Source organism: Crocodylus porosus, unplaced genomic scaffold (genome assembly GCF_001723895.1).
Source record: "Crocodylus porosus isolate Cpor-Errol unplaced genomic scaffold, CroPor_comp1, whole genome shotgun sequence".
In the NCBI taxonomy this organism is placed as follows: domain Eukaryota; kingdom Metazoa; phylum Chordata; order Crocodylia; family Crocodylidae; genus Crocodylus; species Crocodylus porosus.
Genome location: NW_017728906.1, coordinates 150,105,530 through 150,120,150, shown reverse-complemented (window position 1 = coordinate 150,120,150; position 14,621 = coordinate 150,105,530). Strand labels below are relative to the sequence as shown.

At 44.9% G+C, this 14,621-nt stretch overlaps 1 protein-coding gene and 1 long non-coding RNA gene across 2 annotated transcripts in view; both read left to right on the top strand.

The window, feature by feature from the left end:
* The window catches only part of SIAH3 (siah E3 ubiquitin protein ligase family member 3), a 78,501-nt gene that overhangs the window by 3,409 nt on the left and 60,471 nt on the right, over nt 1-14,621 (top strand). The gene's annotated exons all lie outside the window — the stretch shown is intronic.
* The window catches only part of LOC109306506, a 15,280-nt gene continuing 12,342 nt past the window's right edge, over nt 11,684-14,621 (top strand). The window contains exon 1 of the long non-coding RNA XR_002100015.1: nt 11,684-11,821. This is a non-coding gene — a long non-coding RNA (uncharacterized LOC109306506). The remainder of the gene's footprint in view (nt 11,822-14,621) is intronic.

Sequence of the window (14,621 nt, the reverse complement as noted above, 5' to 3'; positions counted from 1 at the left end):
CGGAGTGGGGTCTCCCCATGGCCAATCTCACCAACCGGGTTTAAGAGATCCTCCTGCAGCCAGTTTCACTGACCACGGCCGACCATGCTGACCAGGAAGTGGCCGTGGTGCTTCATCTGGTGCCCCCGCTCCCTGACTGGCACTTGCCGGGGGGCTTCAGTGCTCCTGCCTGCCCCCTCTGCCTGTCGCCTAAGCGGGAAACATGGCCTCTCAGGGGGTGCATGAGCACTCTCAGGGAGTGCACATGCACCCCCTATGCAACACCACTGCACACTGATGTGGGAACAAGGGCCATAAGAAGAGTAAATTTTCCGTGCCAAAGTTGCAAACATTTCTTCTTATGTTAAAACTGTGAGCTCTTATATTGGGATTGTCTTACTACATACCTGTATAGCTCCTTGCAAAAGGGGTCCCTGGTCTGGTGGCTATTTAAACACAAATAATAAATAACAGGGCTTTAACATATTTTTTGGTGTACGATCGTGTACTTTGACACTTCCTAGTGGCCAAAACCTTCAGCCAGTGCATATCTGCATAACTCCACTGAGAACAGTTTTTACATCAGGGCCTTGATCATCGCCATAAAAATCAATAAATGTAGAATCAAGTCCCAGCTGAGAATCTGTAGCTGTGCAACGTGTACATGTTGCACGATTCAGTGGGTCTGTTTTTACCAAGATGTTTATTGACCAGCACAGTGCAGGGAAGTGCTGTTGTACTCATTGCTGATGTGCTGTGGTAAATTTTAGAGACTTGTCTAGTGAACTTGACTGAATTACTTCAGATTCATTCCTGTGTATTGTAACTGAGACCAGAATGTGGGCCATTGACTGTAGTGAAAGTGCTTCCTTACTAACCCCTTCAGTGTAAGTCTATATTTGGCAGCAAAATACACATTTTAGAAACACATACCTTTCCTCAGGCAGAAAAGACTGTTAACTAGGAAGGCTCAGAATCCATTTAGAGTATTAAAAAAATGTGAAAATGTCAATGCAGATAGCTGTATTGATCCACAGTCATTTTTCCTTCTTATGACAGACTAACACAGGCAACTCATAACAAGGACAGACAAGATTACAACCATCACCCTCAATTTTCTGCATTTGGTGTGGGTATAAATAGGGTTTTTGGAACCTGTTTCTCTTTCCTACAGCTCTTTGCACTTTGTCCTTTCACAAGCTTTCCCAAGAATGCTAACAGCATCTTGAGACCAGAGGCATATGCTGGGCTGTAATCAAAATGCACTTGCTGAGCAGAGAAAATCATGTATTTACCATGCTTCTATAGGTCACCTTCATTCTCAATCATATTATATCCATTACTTTGTAACCTGGGATTCGTTCAAGCACACAGGCACTCCAAAGCTCCCCTTTGAAATAAAAGGCAAGAGCGTTATTATGTAGCTAGACACTCTAGCTAAACAATTGCACTCTTGAAGCCCATCATAATTAAAAGGGATTGCTCAAAGTAGCCATACTCGTTGCTCTGGATAAAGGACCTTAGCCTACTGTGCAAGTTTTAAGTACTCCTCTCTCCTTCTTTCTCCCTGTGGAACAAAAATGGAATGTGTGTTGGTTTGTGTATAAAGTCAATGCATGTCTCCTTTCTTCTCCAAATGTTAACTTCACTGCAGATTTCCCAGCCCCCGATACTCTCTTCCCCACTGAAATACTGCTAATCAGACTAGAAAAGGGGTGGTGAAAGTATTAGACCCTTCATGTCTTCAGTTCACGAGCAGAACATAGGAAGGAGGAACATTTTAATCATAACCCTTTCTTAAATCGTTCAAGCTCCATCTTAAAATTAGTTAGATTTTTTTGGCCCTCACTATGCTGATTGGGAGGCTGTTACACAACTGTGCTGCTCTGATGGTTTGGAACTTCCTTCTAATTTCCAGCTTAAATTTATTCATGGCCAATTCATACCCATTTGTTCTTGTGCCAGCATTGTCCTTTAGCTTTTAAATAGCTCGTTTTCCCCTCCCTGGTGTTTGAATGTATTTATAGACAGAAATGACATCCCTTCTTAGCCTTTGTTTTCCTAGACTAAACAAGCCAAGCTTTTGTCTCCTCTTATAAGGCAGGTTCACCATTCCCCTGATCATCCTGCTGGCCCTTCTCTGTACCTGTTCCAATTTGAGTTTGTTTTTCTTGAATATGAATGACCAGCGTTAAACACAATATAGCAGGTGAGGTCTTACCAGGGATTTGTACAATGGCAAGGGCACTTCCCTAGCTTTACTGGCAACAGTTTGCTGGGTACATCCTATAATTGCATTTCCCTTTTTCACAAAAAGATGACATCTTTCCTTTTGCTGCAGCAGTTTTTCTGCATATCAGGTTATTTCCTGTTAATATTACTGATATTTTATTATGGTTCTACATATAAGTCCCAATCAAGAATTAGGTATTCCTTTTGCTTGGCACCATATATACACATTGAAAAAAACACTCCCTAGTACATCATGGGCTCACTCCTATTTCATCTTTATGCTTCTGAGAGGCAATCGTGTAGCCTTGTGAAGGTGTTTTCTGGCACTTATGCACAGTTCAGGTTCTAGACCAACCTGTGGCATCAGATTACCCCGGTATGTGTTTACCCATCAGAAGTAGCATAGTGGCAGCAACTCAGGCTTTCCCCTTTTAACACAATAATGTACCGGTTATGGCGTGCATCCAGGGAGCAGGAGATGCAGACTCTTAGTCCTTCTCATTCACCTGATCAGGATTTGAACTTGCATTCTCCACTTCCTGGTAAAGTACTCTAATCACCAGGCCATAGGCTAGGCATTGCCAACACCATTCTCTAGCCTGTTTCTTGAAGCTGGACCACCGAGTAGTGAGGAGGGGAAGCCATGTTGGGCCAGGAGAAAAGAAGCAGGTCCGGTGGGAGTCTCTTCTTTCCCCTCTACAAATAATTAATTAATGTAGCAGACCCACACAACTGCTTTATCATTGACGCTTGCTGGTCTTCATCCTGGGTGCAGAGTGGCCATATTAACTGTAAGGTTCAGAAAAGACATTGGTTTCCACTACGTAAGTGCTACATAGTCAAATAAAGGTAGAATAGGATTTAGCCCTATACCTTTAAGCCTAACTCTTTATGAGTAATGTCATCTTCCCTAGTCTATTTAAAATGCTTTCTTGTCTCTGTTCAAAGATTTTTTTAAAAATAAAACCACCCATCCTCATTTTTGTAGGATTCACAGGTTATCACGACATTATCAAAAGAGCCGTATCTATTGTGTGGTGTAAACAGCTTAATATTACATTAAGCTAGGTCATACCCTAGTTTACTCAGTCAGTCTGTATTTTAACTAGATTTCTTTCTTTCTTTCTTTCTTTTTTAATCTGCTTTAACTGGGCTAGAAAAGGGAATTTTACCCCATTGGAATAGTTTGTCTCCATGCATAAAGCCCAGCCACACTATGTTGTAATCTACTTTATTGCCAATGGACTTTAATAACTTTAAATCAGGATTAAGTGTTGTGGTAAATTGTAGCCACATGGGACTTATTCCTTGCAAAGACATGAAGAGACACTGAAGCGTTCTGTTATTTATCCACTGTGACTTAATTTCCCACTCCGTTGACCCAGACACCTCAACTTCCTGTTCAGGATTCTGAGTAGTGCAGCTGAACAAGCAATTTCCTGTTGGAAATAGCAACATAATAATAACCACCACTAGAGGGCATTTAGAACACAATATATTTACTAACACTGTGTTAGAACATAATATATTACTACATTACAAGCATGGTTAGTCTGATAGTGCAAATGAGTCCTTATCAGTTTTCACTTATTCCTAAATTAGCATTTGATACACTGTAATTTGAAAAAGTCTTAAAATCCTTCCTAAAAACAGAGTGTCCCTAGAGAGGCAGCAGCCATAGCTGATTTGCTACATCCCTTTAACTACTGCTTCAGTTAAACAGATTTCAAAAGTTAAACCTGGAAATCAATGTAATGACAAACGGTTGATAAGCCTCAGCATTTGCCTACATCTCCGTATAAATGCAACCATAATGATTCACACACAACCCTTTTCCTGCATCAAAGGAATGTGAAAATATGCTTCAGCAACTCTCGCTGGGGGAGATGGTCTATTAATGTCTCTGCCTAATCCCTGGAGTTCTTTTCTACTGTAACCCATTAACCTTGAGTTTACAGACATAAACACATACCATGGAAACTTAGCAGAAGGTACTGGGGCAACAGGGGCTTCCTTTTACGTGTATAACGGACATTATGTTTGAAAATTAGGACAACTCAGAGTTTAAATGTAATCTCTTAGAATAACAATTGTGCCATTTCCCTAGAGAAAATAGGGATGAGAAAATATTTTTCTCCTTATCTCGGAAGTTTCTGTTGTTCATATTCTTCGGGTTCTTTCTCCCTGTGGAATACTAAATTCTTCTGGTGCCAGATGCCACCTCTCCTAAGACAGCCCTGGGTGTGAGGGCAGGGCATTTCAATATTTAGTTGCTTTCCCACTCGCCTGTGATGTTTGATTATGAAAGGGACATTAGCATTCACCAGCAACACATGTTGGTTGCTTCATCAGGGAAGCCAAATGCTGAATACCAACCCCAGATGCTCAAAAATCATGCGTCAAGTCTCCCCAAAACAGAAGTTTTGCTAAAGAATCATAAGACCTAAAAAATGATTCTTTTTTAAATTAAAGAATCTGTTCTAGTGTTAGTCTTTTGGCGGATTTATGTTTTTGAGCCTTTTCTTAACATGGGAACTAGAGGATTCTTTCACCCGCATTACCCCCACCCCTTTTAAATGAATGCTGAGTTTCTCAGGTAATATGATTGGGGACTTAAAGACCCCCCCCCACAAAATCATGAAACATACAATGAAATTGTGAGACTTAGTAATAACATGAATGTGCAGGGAGGGAAAAGTACTTTGCCCTCAGGTCAGGATCAAGCTACACTTCCTGTGCAAAGTGGAGAAAGATTATAGTAGAGATAAATTAAGTTATATCATTTATGAATTTTTTCATTGGAAAATGCAGATGTTGAGACAATATACAACATTTGGAGAGGGATTGGGGGAGGATAATGAATTTGTTACCAGGAAAGGTTTCCCAGGTCCAGGATGGAATTTCTAGTCAAAAACAGACAGTGAGACACCCTTTGCAGAGAAGCACAGAATTTAGGGCACTCCAGGAGGGTGAGCAAGACACTTACTTGACACACCAACTAGAAGGGGGTGCCAGAATTCCCTGCACTGGGAGTCTTTGTAGCAATGGCGAAAGTCCTAGACTGCCCCTGCCCTGCACAGGAGCTGCATAGCACAGCACTACACCATGGACTGTATCTTGGGGATGTGGGGGCAAGCAAGGCAAGTGGAATGGTATTTCTCCCAGACCTCGGGACCCCTGCACTATAGGCACTCAATTTGCTAGCCACACCTCTGGGGCGCTCAAATGGAATACACATAGACTTAGCTTCAAAGCCCAAGCTAGGGGGGAGCTTGGTCACGCCTGAAGGTAGGCTGCAGATTCAGGTGGACCTGGATAGGCTGGAGAATTGGGCGAATCAGAACCAGATGAAGTTCAGCACTGGCGATCCAGGCTGACCTCAATAGGTTTGGAAGACGGGCAGATGAAAACCTGATGGCATTCAATAAGCAGAAATGCAAGGTGCTCCACCTCAGGAATAAAAACCCGCATCACATGTATAGGCTCGGCAATGTTACACTTGCTAGCACCACGGCCGAAAGACACTTGGGGTCATGACTGACCACAAGATGAACACAAGCCACCAATGCAATACCACAGCTGGCAAAGCAAACAAAACTCTGGCTTGCATTTACTGATCATCTCGAGCAAGATGCAGGATGTCTTCCTCCCGCTGTACTCGGCCTTGGTGAGACTGCAGCTGGAGTACTCCATCTAATTCTGGGCTCTGCAATTCAGGAAGAACATGGAGAAGCTAGAGAGAGTCCAGAGGACAGCCACGCATGCGATCAGAGGGCAGGAGAATAGGCCTTATGAAGAGAGGCTGAGAGCCATGGACTCTTCAGCCTAGAGAAGCGTAGCCTCAGGGGGCGACCTGGTAGCAGCCTGTAAGTGCATCAGGGGTGCTCAGCAGGATCTGGGGGAACATCTATTCACCAGGGCACCCCAGGGGATGACAAGGTGTAACGGTCACAAACTCCTGCAAATTCATTTCAGGCTGGACATAAGGAAAAACTTCTTTACTGTCCAAGCCCCCAAGGCCTGGAATAGGCTCCTTCCAGATGTAGTACAGGCACCTACTCTGGACACTTTCAAGAAACATTTGGATGTTTATCTTGCTGGGATCCTTGGACCTCAGCTGGCTTCCTGCCCCTTGGGCAGGGGGCTGGACCCGATGATCTTCCAAGGTCCCTTCCAGCCCTAACATCTATGACTGAGAGGTGTAAAGTGCTCCATCTGGGGGCAAGCAATCCCCAACATACCTCCAAGCTAGGTGGTGCCAATTTGACTAGCACCATGACTGAAAGGGACCTAAGGGTAATAATCAACCATTGCATGAACATGAGCCATCAGTGTGATGTTGTAGTCAGCAGAGCAAACAATACTTTGGCATGCATCAACCAATGCATCTCATTTAAAACCGAAGAAGTGATTCTTCCACTGTACTTGGCACTGGTGAGACCACAGCTGGAGTACTGTGTCCAGTTCTGGGCACCGCACTTTAACAAGGATGTGGAAAAACTTGAGACAGTCCAGAGAAGAGCTACCTGTATAATCAGAGACTTGCAAGGCAATCCATATGAAGATAGGCTGAGGGACTTGGGCCGCTTCAGCCTAAAAAAAGAGAAGGCTGAGAGGGGACTTGGTAGCAGCTTACCACCACATCAGGGTGTACATCAAGGGCTCGGTGAACAACTGTTCACCAGGGCACCCTTGGGGAAAACCAGGAGTAATGGCCACAAACTTCTGGAAGACCGCTTCAGGCTCAACTCTAGGAAACACTTCTTCACAGTCAGGGTGTCCAGACTGTGGAATAAACTCCTCCCAAAGGTGGTGCAATCACCCACCCTAGAGATCTTCAAGAGCAGACTGGATGGTCACCTCGCTGGGGTCACCTGACCCCTGTTGTCTTCCTGCTTGGTGCAGGGGGCTGGACCTGATAATCTTGCGAGGTCCCTTCCAGCCCCCAACAATCGATGAATCTGTTCTCCCTGATATTGAAAGATTTGAACCTGGGTGTCACATTCCAGGTGAGTGTCTTACGCACCTGGTAGGTCTGTCATGAACACCTGGCCTCATCCTGAAGGAGAACAAGAACATTTCTTTAGCTCTTGAAATTTTTCATGGGACAAAAGAAACTGTTACACTGCTCATTTTATACCTGATCTGTGAATAAACAGAGCAGCTAATAAACGCCTGCAACAAAGGAGTGACGACAAGACACTGGTCTTTATTTTCTGGCACTGCTAGTCTGACCTGCAGCAGGGTGACAAAGCTTAATATGTCTATCGTAGGATAGGGGTCAATAACCGATGCAGTGGCTTGATTCACAGCTCTGAATCTGGCACCCCCTTGTGAGTATTATTTTATATTTACTCAGAGAAAAAGAGAGAGAAAAAAAATGAAAGGCCCTGCATTTAAGAACCACCAAGAGATTTTTGTCCTCTAAATGCCTGTGAGGTGAGTCCCATTAGCGAGGGAAAGAAGGAGAATACACATGTCAAAGAAATGCAGTTTCAGTCTGAGGTAGTGAGGTTTTCTTTAGGACAGCAACCTGTGGGCCACAGTCTGTGGAGCCATTTGATTTGGTCTGCGGATGTGGGGCTTCAGCAGCTGGATTAACCCAGTTCAGGCCAGGCATGCAGTGGTCCAGCATTAGGACCTAGCTACTGCTGCTTTTTCTAGCCGCTTCACAGGGTAAGTGCCATGGCTTAGTATCCACAGCTGGCGCTCATCCCCATGGCTGCAGGGGAAAGTGACTGCAGCCAAAGTCCCTCTGTTGCTGCAGGGCAAAGTGCTGGCTGTATTCGCTCTCCCCATGCTTCAGGAAAAAGTAGTGGCTGGGTTCTAGTGCCTGCTCACTGCATGCCAGCCTTCCTCTGACTCAAACTGGGTCAATCCAGCTGGCAGCCTGAAAACATTGCCAACCCTTGCTTTAGGAGATCAAAGGTGTCTGTCTAGGTGATGCTGTGTGGGGTTTTTTTGAGGGATGGTTAGTTGTCTTAATGCTCCTCACCTGGAGAAGCGAGCTGTTAAATGGATGTGAAATTACACCCAAACTTTGCCAGCATTTGAGAGTGATGTAATCTGAAGTTTTCCTTTGGACCTAGCTATAAATGTGAGTGATTTCCTAGCATATCTTCTTTTGCTGTGTTAGGTGTTTGATCTGGAAACTAAGCACTTGAATGGCAAAGCATTAAACACCTTATCAGATTGTTCCATTTTTATTTCTGTTCACAGCCTGTCAGTACTTTCTTTGCTTGGTACTTCTACTTCCTTCCCATTGTTCCTCATTCTACCAGTTACCTGCTATTAAAAAATTTTGAAGCAAAAGATTTTTCTTGACTGCCTTATACTAACTTGATTTTAGTCTGTTCTTGTCCCCATTGAAATAAAATGTCATTAACGTCAATGCAGCTTTGGGATCCTTATTTGCAATTAAGATAATTCAAAAGGAATTGCAATCATTTAATCAACAGATTGTCCAGTGCAATCAATTCAGCTATTGATAGACTGAGTCCAACAATAAAAACAATCACCAGATAAAAGATAGGAGCTTCAGAAGCAGAGAAATTTAGCTGTCGTCACCCATTGATGTGACTAGAAACCCATGGCTAAATCTAAATACTCTTTATAGGAATTATTTATCAGACAGATTCAGGCCCGGTGGAAGGAATATGAACAAAAGATAAAGTTTCAGAGGTACAGGAAAGCTTCCAAATCATAACAATAGGGCATCTGCAGCTAAAAGCCTCACTCAAAATGTTGGCTTAGTGCTTGAAACATATATTCTACCCAAGACTTCCATCTGAAGGGGAAAAGAATCTCCTGCTGCTTTAGATGAGCTGCCTAATGCTTGCCTGGTATACAACTTGAAGCAGTTTGTTTATTTAGACACACTTCTGCATCTCACCAAATGTTAATGGATTTATCCTCACATCACCCCACGGAATTAGGAAAGGGTAAATAGGAAAGGGTTGCATAGAGCTGGGAGAGTTGGTTATCTGTTTCATAGAGAAGTTGGGCTAGAAGGGACCTACAGAGATTATCTATTCTAGTCCAAGTCTCTGCCAAAGAAGGGTCATCCCTATCCAAACCATCCGATACAAACCATAATCTAAACTCCACACAAGACATCAACCAGACACAACACGGACCTAACACCCTAACTTGCCACAGGTGAAGCAGAGCAACCATGTCAGCCAGTGTTCTGTTTCTATTAAATAAATGTCAATATATGCTCATGAGATCTGGGTAGAGGGCAACCAAGTCCATACCAATCTGACCATGGGGTAAAATTCCTTCCTGACTCCAAATATGCCAATCAGTATGACCCTGTATGGAGGGGCAAGACCCTCTTGCCAAGAAACCTCTGGCTTTGGTCCCAGTAAGAGCATTGGCACACTCCAGTCAAAGTCCCCAGTCCTGGCTCTAGCCAAGACTGAATGCCTCTAAAGAATATTTAAAAACACCCCGACACATATAACAGAGAGAGGAGATGTGGGGACAACCACCAAAGACCAGGAGCATGGGAAACCTATCGTAGAGCACGGGCATAGCTGCACCTAGATCATCCCCAACCAGTGGCTGTCCAAACTCTTCTTGAACACCTCCAGTAATAAAGAGTTCACAACTTCCCGAGATAATCTATTCCACTGCCTCAGTGTTCTAACAGTGAAGACGTTCTTCTGGATAGCCAATCTAAACTTACTTTGCTGCAACTTCCAGCCATTGTGCACATCCTCCTCTCTGTAGCAAAAGAGAACAGGTGTTTCCCTCTTCCTTATGGTGGCCATTCAAGTATTTTAAGATTGCTATCATGTCCCCTCTTAAGCACCCTTTTTGCAAGCTGAATATGCCTAGTTCCTTTAGCCTCTCATATGACTTGCTTTCCAAGCCCTTTATCATCATTGTTGCCCACCTCAGGACTCTTTCCAACTTCTCCACGTCCTTCAGATGAGGCGTAGCCAATGCCAAGTAGAGAAGCACTATCACCTCCTGTGTCTTGTATCTAATGCATCTATTGATGCAGTTTTGGGATGCATCGGCATTTTATGTGGCTCCATCGCACTGTAGACTCATACTCAGTCTGTGCTCTCCCAAGACTCCCAAGTCATTTTCTATGGTGCTGCCATCCAGCCAGGTGTTCCCCATTTTATATTTGTATTTTCAATTATTACTCCTGAGGTACAGCACCTTGCATTTGTCCACATTGAACTTCTTCCTCCTAAATCTAGCCTAACTTTCCAAACTGTTGAGATCCTTCTGAATTGTGCATCTGCCAATCTATTTGCAATCCTTCCCAGTTGTGTGACATCTGCCAGCTTGCAAAAGAAGTTTTATATACCAGCATCCAAATTGTTAATAAACACATTGAACAGCAACGTGTTTATTCTTGATGATTTGATTTTCAGGGAATCAGAGCCCTTCACAAATTCAAGTCACATTTGGTGACCAGTTTCAGCCATCAATTGACATTTTTGGACAAGTTGAAACACTGATTTTTTTTTGCTTTGAAATATTTTGGTTTCAAATTTCACTATTAAAGTATGAAAACAGTGGAGAAGGGGTTAAGTAACCCCCAAACGCACTTTTTGTTTTAAGTCAAACAAAATATTCAGGATTTGCCCAGGACACAATTTTTCATTTTCATCTTGCTAGGGACTCTACCCCCCACCCCCTCCACCCCGATTTGCTGCTATCCTGCTTGTAAATGTGGGTAAACCTACAGAGGGGCTAGGTGATTCATTGAAATTACTGGCAGACTGGAACTAGAATCCAGGTCCCCTAAGTGCCAGGCCTGGTCTGTAAAGGATAAGCTCATCCTCACCTTGGCACCAGGCTGTCAATTGAAATGAAAAGCCAGTCACAGACACAGCAGAGCACAAACAAGACCAAAAAGCATAACATCAAATGGGTAACCCCTCGCTGTCTGGAGAACAAATAAACACTACAGATAAACTGTGAGGTAGCTATACTTGAGCAGAGTGCATCACCACCTCATCAGAAAATGAAAACGTTTCTCCAGCATAGAAGACGGCCATGTGGAAAATAAGCAGAGTAATAAGTGTGAAAACCAAGTAAATAAACACCACAATGGATATTACATATTCCTGCTAGGGCAGGAGCAAGGTTAAGGTCACCTTCAAGCTTTGTTGAAATGGGAGTTTAAAATGGAAGTAGCAGGATGATATTATATATGATACTAATACCATGGGCTTTAGCTTTGCAGACCCACAACCAGCTAATGCATAGGTGCTGAACTAAGCTCACAAATTGCATCATAAACTTGCTGGGATGTCTCACGGGCTTCAGATGAAATTAAGTTCAGAGATTTTTTGCAGGGTTGAAGCCTTTGTCCATTATCTTTATGTTAAAAACCCACAGATTTAACCCAGTTGAGGGTTGTGTTAGAAACACTAGCTGAAACTCGCAAAACATTTCCGATTAAATTTTTATTGCAAAAGTGTTTCTTTAAATACAGGATTTTTAGTTATCCTTTGGCTGAATACTTTAACAGAATCAAAACTTCTCACCCTCGACAAGGCTACATAAAGCTGTCCATGTAAACACAGGCTTAGGAAAATAAATACATGTTCTGTCTAAAGTCTGACCTTGTGACTTGTTCATAGTCACAGAATAAGAGGGCCCTTGTACACATGAGGAAATTGCCCCTTTTAGTGGTTTAATTGCCCTTTTTAATGATTTAATTGTATAACAGTGTACACATTCAGTGGCATGTTACAATCAAATTTTGTAACAGTGTACATGTTCAGCAACGTATTTCCATTTAAATGGAAAGTAAGCACATCCCATGTATTTTAGTTTGCTATGAAACAAATTACAGCGATATTCCTCACGTGTACAACGGCCCTATCTGGAGAAGGCAGCAAGGATGGTACTTGGGGAATTGGAAAACTACATGTGCTCAATAAAGCTTGGGTTTGGCAGGCTATCAGTGCCCCGTGCACTGCACCACCTTCTCCAGCTGCCCTCTTGCTGCCTTCCTAGGGCAGCCAGCCTGTTCCCAGGTGGTCCCAGGTGGCAGGATGGCATGGTGTATGGGGCACTGGAAGGCCAACAAGCTGGAGCTTCCCAGCAGCTTGGATCTGGCAGGTGCTGTTTGTGAGCTGGGGCTGCATCTGTGCAGCTAGTACCCCACTTGGGAACCCCTGGGGGCACCAGCACCATGGAAGGGAGCACCAGGCCTCCCCACAGCTCAGGGGCTGTGTGACCCAGCAGTAGCTCTGCTGGGGTAGGAGGGGACGGACGACAGGGAGGGCAGGGCAAAGCAGCAAGGGGTCGGATCTTTTTTTTTCTTTCTCCTGGATTCTGTCTGCATCTCCCACAGCCAAAAAGCAAGCTGCTGGTGGGCAGCACAGCCCCTGAGCTGCGGGAGCCCTGGTGCTTCCCTCCATGGCCATAGGGCCCCGCTAAGGCAACACCTAACCCCTGGCATCCTGCTCAAGCAGTCCGGGGGGGGCACTGCCACTGCAGAGGGCCTGCTGGCAGCTTGACCCCCAGCCATGGGAGAGGCAGGTAGGCTCCAGGGGAACAAAAGGATCAGGCCTCTCGCTGTTCTCTCTGGGGAGTTTTTTCCCCCTTTGGCAGAGCCAGCCCATGCCATGGCAGGGGGTCCCGGTGCTTCATTCTAGCTCTGACTAGCTAATCTGCATATCTGTTTGAAATGCCTCAGGATCTACAATAATAACACACTTATTCTCTCTGTCCAGAGCACTGTCTGTCCGGACCACTCTGGTTATTTCAGTAAGCATTGTGATTGGCTGCCAAGACAACCAATCAGAGTGCTCTGGACAGACAGAATAAGCCTATTATTATTATTATTATTATTATAGATTGGGAGCCTGGAACATTTATATAACTAATTTGTATAAAATTACAGCAGATTACAGCCATTTTCATGTTTCAGTGGGAAGTACAAGTTATAAAAATAACCATCCCACCATTGCAACTGCTCATCAATCAGATCACGGTGCAGGATAGCATGTTAGAACCTGCAATCACTGCCAGTTGCAACTCCATGGCCAAGAATAAGCATATTCTACACTTGTGTTTGCCAAGCTTGGGTCATGGGGCTTTAGGTTTCACCTCCTCAGTGGTACCTATTGAATTTGATCAAGCTCTGCTCCTGGATTATAGTAAATTTAACCAGGAGATAATGCTCAATTCCAGGTCTGAAATTTTAGCATATACGAAGAAACCTTTTGAATTGTCCAAAAGCAAATCCAACCAAGACTCCCACATCCCTTTATGATATACACAAACTATGACTACAACTAGGGTTACCATACATCCAGGTTTTCCCAGATGAGTCCTCTGATCTCTGTACGAGCATTTTTTGAAATCTGAACAAATGTCCAGGATTTTGCTTTGCTTCGCTGGTGGGAGCAGGGGGAAGGTGATTTGGAGCCAGGGAGCATCACGTGCGTCTGTGTGCACTGCAGGTAAGTCTTTGGGGGTCGGGGGTTGGAGGGCTGGGGCTACAGCAGGGCACGTAGGGCAGGGGGAATTATCTGCCCCTCCTGCAGGGGAAGGGGGTGGGGGGCTCTTTGAGGGCAGCAGGGAACTCCATGGCTGGTGCCAGTGCCATCACAGATGCTGTTGCCAGTGTTAGCAGGGGTGGGGTGGCCAGGAGAAACTGCCTAGGGAGAGAGGGAAGAGGATGCGGGGTGCCGTGACCAGGCCATCTGGCATGGCATGGGAGCCCCAGCCCAAGGCAGGGGGTGCCACAGGTCTCCCCTCCTCCCCCTTCCAGCCCACACTGGGGCTGGACTCACTCTGCTGCCACCCACATGAATCAAAATCACTGTGCTCCAACTCAGTTGGGAAAGGGGCAGCTGGGGTCCCCTACAGCATGACTGGGGGGAGCAGGGGGCTGTAGGTCAGGAGTGAGGGGCACCAACAGGGCTGGGGGGGTTGTGGCTTGGAAGTAAAAACACAGGACTGGTGGGGGGCTGTGGGACAGGACTGCAGGGCACCGGCAGGGACAGGGGGCTGCAGGTCAGGAGTGAGGGACACTGGCAGGGTCAGGGGGCTGCAGGTTGGGACTTAAGGTCACCAGCACAACCCAGGGGAGCAAGGGACTGTGGGTCAGGAGTGAGGGGCAGCAGCAGAGACGGGGGGGCTGTAGTTTGGGAGTGAGGTGTCCCCCCAGTAGGTGTTCTCTTTTTTTAGAACTGGAAATATGGTAGGCCTACTACAACCAAAGTCTAAATATTATTTGCAAAAATCTTTTGCAACAGTGCATCATGTGCCTCAACTTGGAGGTAAGATAACCTGTTCTCTTTCCCCTTTAAATTTCCAGACTAATTTCAGAGAATTCAAGAGGGAGGCAAAGGCAACAATATGGGCACAGGCAAGTGAGAAGGACATGGACTGTACCATTAAGACAGTTGGTCACTTAGCCAAGA